The sequence below is a fragment of the Nothoprocta perdicaria genome, unplaced genomic scaffold (genome assembly GCF_003342845.1).
Source record: "Nothoprocta perdicaria isolate Ctin4 unplaced genomic scaffold, notPer1 scaffold_115, whole genome shotgun sequence".
Taxonomy (NCBI): Eukaryota; Metazoa; Chordata; class Aves; order Tinamiformes; family Tinamidae; genus Nothoprocta; species Nothoprocta perdicaria.
Genome location: NW_020454261.1, coordinates 2,316,435 through 2,321,721, shown reverse-complemented (window position 1 = coordinate 2,321,721; position 5,287 = coordinate 2,316,435).

Sequence of the window (5,287 nt, the reverse complement as noted above, 5' to 3'; positions counted from 1 at the left end):
GTTTGAATTCTCTCAATAGCAGTAGTCACATAACAGTTCAAATTATAATATGTAAGATGCCATTTTTTGTTCTAGTTATATTTCTTCGATAATGAATGGARGGAAATAATAGGCTAACTAAGATCAACAGGCTCAACACATCCTATTACTAATCATTCAGAGTAGTGCTCTTTGGATAATGCCTGTCTCTAGCGAGCATCTTTCTGAACTACGAAGTTAAAGATGACCGAGTCAGACTAACCCATCTCTTTCAGAAAGCTGAATGAGACCAAGTGAGTCACATCCTACTGTATGAGAGAGGAGACTGAAGGGTGAATTGTCCTGCAAGAGAACACCTTGCAGAATCCCTGGGAGTCATGCACACATGGCAGTTGCTCCRTAGCAACCTGCATTTAAATTGTGTAAGAAAAAAAGGCATAAGGAGCAGGGCATTTCTCCCATATTCTTGCTCTCTGTCCACAGAAAAATAAAGCATGACACTCTGATTTTTCTTTCTCCCCTCTTTGCTGAACCCCAGACCACACCCTCTGCTCTCCTACTGCTAAATCACAGGAGTTTGGCCTGAGTGTGACAGATCTTCAGCAAATTAATGCATTTACTTGCTAATATATATGATTAACATCAATACATTGCTGAGAATACCCTAAAAGTTCTTTTCTTTTTTTTCTGGTTATGGATGTGGGGATGATAGCAATGATGTCATTGCTGTCCAAACAGAGACACATGAGAAAAAGAAGGCGCTTAAAGTCTATACTCCTGAGAAAGCTGCTTGTTCAGTGGTGGTCTGAATGAGAACACCACATTGTTCTGAAGATTCAATATTGGGGCTGAACAAAGTCCCTTCCCTGATCACCCGAGCATCACTCCGCAGCAGGGCAAAGGTAAAATTACAGAGCCCCAGGATGAAACACAGCATGAGGTAAAACTGCTGAAAGTCACATTATCTTCATAGCCAAACTTCAAAAGGTTGGAAAGGATCCCAGCACAGACATTTTCCTGACTATACGTGCTTTTGTCATCTGTTACAGAGAAGACTTTCATCCCATTCTGGTTGATGAGACATTGAAGCAAGTGGTAATTAAATTGATGAAAGTAAGGTAAGTTTTGTCAAAGAAAAGSTGTTTCCATGTTCCTCAAGCTGCAGTATTTATTCACAATTCACAAAAATCTGCTTTTTATTTTTCTGGTGACTTCCACAAAGAATTGGATAATTTTAGATGCAGTGACATCTCCACTGATAATGCTTCTCCTTTGAAAATGAAAAAAAAGGATAAAAATGAGTGTGTGTCACACAAGTTCATGTGTGAGCATCAGATTTAAGTGGTTGTCTACCAGATTCAGAAGTTTCTGGTAAAGACAGGCTGGAGGGGCAAACAGACAGATCTGCCACATACAGATGATTGTCCTATAAACTTGTTTTCTGTGGGAAAACAAAACCCCCGGTATCTAAGACACCATTCCAAAAACAACAAAATCACTTTCACATATTTGGTGTGCTGGCAGGCCAAAGTTCTTCAGCAGTTGCAATAGTATTCTTCATTCTTTAGGTTACGTCACAGCTCTCTCTACCTTGGATGGTAGATGCAAGTGGAGATCGGTGGAGATGCAAGACTGGGACAACAAAAATGTTATTGAAGTAAAAGTCAAATATACCTGAGCTAAGTAAATTAAATAGTGCTGCGGATCATTCTTAGATCCTGAAATACAAATATCCATCATATGAAATTCYTAGGGCAATCTCAGAGTTCCCCTGGTTATGGTCAAAAAAGTGTTCTCCACAACCATTCCCAAACTTGTTGCAGGAGAAGCCTAGGACCACCCCAATAGCTGTTTCGTATGCAGCCATGAGCCCTGGGCAAGCTTAATTTAATAAGATAGATATTGCTCTACCCACTACAATTTTTGAATACAGCAACTGCATTAACTCACGTTGTAGTGAGTTTGTAGTGACCTACGATAAAGTACCAAATAGATAATTATCTGTTTTAAATWTTCTTGTGTCTAAATCCACTGATTTCATAAGAATCACTTGCCTTTCATTAGTGTATACTGGAGCAGAACTTAGCTCACTAGTTCAAACAGTTATTATTTCTTACGTAATGCTAAGCATCACTTAGCATCACTAAATTGTGCTATGTCATTGTTACCATCAGCTCTCTCCGGTTTTGGCATCACCTAACCACCGTTCCAGGAAGTTTTCTGTAACTTCCGCTATTTTGTTCCATCTAGTTTTCTGTAGCTAAGATACATACTTCAAGTTTTTTACCCATTGTTTCAGCAATGTTTAAGTTGAAACTCTAAGACTGACAAAACGGTTTTCTAAGGGGCTTGATCTCTCCTACCCAAGGTGGCATTGGCGTAACTACAGTAAAATAAGCTATCCCTTTAAAAGGGGGAAAAAAAAAAAAGAAAAAAAAAAAAAAAAAGAGCTTTCTCTTTGTCAGATCAAGTTATTTCTGCCAACAGTAGCTTCCAATCCTAACCTGAACAGCCAGAGTTACTCTATTAGGGATTCAACAGACACTTTGTTTGCTTATGATTGTGTTACACTTAGTTAATTCCTTTTGGGATCAGGATAACAATTTTCCTGGCATTTTAAAGCAAGATTACCAAGCCTGTCCTCTGAAAGTCTTTCATTAAATGATCATGAGGATCCAGTGATAGTCTCAACTTTTATATCATCTCTGAAGATAATCATCTCCATCAGAAGCAATCAGGTAAATTGATATTAACAGATTACTTACTATCRCAAATCTTGCAGATTCAAGTGTACTTGAAGGAAACTATTTGACTGTGCAATTAATGCTTGATAGGGATGTGGCAAACAACATTTTTATTACATGGTTGCTTAAATTCTCATAAAAATAAATAAAAAGTTAAAAATGATGGTTCTACTCAAGTGAGTAGTAGTAACACTGATATCTTTTCATATGTACTTGGAATATTTCTTTATACCTGGTGTTTTATGATGTGCATAAAATTGAGGGATAATTCTTAGATTTTGGAACTAAGGGGAGATAAGGAAATCACTGCTCAAGGACTTTCTTTTTTTAATTTCTTTAGTGTCTTAACTTGTGTTCTGCTCCATTAACCATGAAGATACGGGAAGTGGAAAAAAGCTTGACATCTGATTCCACTCCCTTTGTACTTCAGAAATGAAAACAATCCTCATGGTAATCTGACACATTAAAATGAGTGGAAATGAAGCAGAGCTAATAAACATGTTGGTTGAAGATTACTGTTAATCCAGAATAATAAATAGCTATTTAATAAAAAAAATTTATGAGCATATAAAGGTAATCTGAGCTGGATTATAGTCTCTAGTTCAATGCTTTAGGGCAGCTCTGGTCATTTTGCAATTATAAGGAGAATTAATACTAGTAATAACATGCAGCCTGAAGTAAATACAGGAAAGGGATTACTGTATCCAGTAGATATATGAGCAGTATTTGTAAATAAAAGCCTGACCTGTAATCTGCATTAAAAAAATGTTTGGAAAGCAAATATTTGCTGAAATTCAAAAAAAAAAAAAAAAAGAATATATCCTTCTGCCTGTTCACAGTTGTGCATCACCTGTTTCTTTAGTGCCTATGAATCACTTTATATTTTGAAACAGAAATTGTTAATGAGTTAAAGTTTGAATATAGTGAGGGTTTCATATTYGTACATTGTCACTTGTGTTAGCAAACTAAAAACTTTCATTAATTACATAATCATTCATTACAAGGTAATGAAGATATGTTCCTCAAAGGTAGAAATTAGGTATCTAGGTAGCCAATGTGAAGCAAACTTGATGTTTGTGATAGGAATTAGTACTCCTATTGCTCATACATTTCTAAGAGATAAGATATATCAGGCTCTAGGGATAATCTTCAAAAATAACTTCAAAATTTAGCTGCACTGCAGAAACATCAAGAAGTCAACGCTAGAACAAGACTTTAGAAGAGGCTATAAGCTAAGSTAATACATCAAATTTAAGCCAGTTTTTAAATTTTGAAGGGTAGGAGCAATTTGTGATGGAGCAGTGCTATTAATATCAAGGTTTCTCTGCAGTTTCTTTTTAACCATCTTGCTGGCCAGAGGATGCAACAGTGCTAAATCTGGCTTTCAGGCAAAACATGTCCTCCTATAAATATAGAAATTTATATTAATTCTATACAAAATGATCCAATATTTCTTTCCTGGAAATGCAATTGGATTTGGCTTTATGTGATTTGTCCTCCCAGGTTATGTTTGCATATTATCTGAATCATTAGGTGCTTCACTTGATTGGTTCTGTAGTGTTTAATCACACCTCAGATACCAGTGGATGTTATGATTATGATAATAACCATGCTATGAATCAGGCATCCAGAGCAAAGCATGTTAAAAAGCAAATGTTCAAAGCAAAGTGGAATTGGGACAAAACCTCTGTGTCATCAATTCAGCAGGCAGTGCAGGAGGGCAGAAATGTGYAAATTCAGGGGGACAAGAAGGTACCTCTCCATATCCATGGGATTCTTGCAAACATACCTTTGTATTTCACTCCTCTCAATTATATTGTTTTATCAGCTCATTTTTTCTTATTTCTCTCTCTAAACACATCAAGAGAGAGAGAGGGGAAGACTGAGAAACAGGAGAATTGTCTTTAAACACATCAAGACAGACAATTCTCCTGTTTTTCAGTCTTCCTCTCAATCATCTCTCTTTTATCTCTTAAATATGCATTTTCTCTCTCCTACTCCAATGCTCTACTGAGCCCTTTGTCAGACTATTTTCACTGTCCCACTATCTTGAGCAGCTCTGTATTATCTTAAATAAGTTAGCAATGAAGTTAAATCCTTGTTAGGAAATTAACTACAGAATCCTTATTAGGAAATTATYTACATTGTATCTTGGAAAGATTTGTTGAACACCTGCAATTGCCTATCAGTCTGTGAAATCCTGTTGCAAATGTCAAGGGATTTCTGTGTTGGTGCCAGCATGACAGGCTGGAGATATGGGAGAGTTTGTGCTCGTCAAAGCATGGCTTGGAAATCAGGTCTCCCCATTCTCTCAGAAGAACTTAGCACCAGTTTGTAAGGGTGGACTGAAAGTGAGAAGGAGAGCCCTTATGACCTCTTCCTTTCCTCCACTTCTTTGTTTTAAATAAAAGTTTTTTTTAATGTGAGGTCTCTCCTGACACCCACTAAGATGCAGAGGAAGAATGAGAAACTGTCAAAGTCTTTTCCTTCTCCTTCTCCTTCTCCTTCTCCTTCTCCTTCTCCTTCTCCTTCTCCTTCTCCTTCTCCTTCTCCTTCTCCTTCTC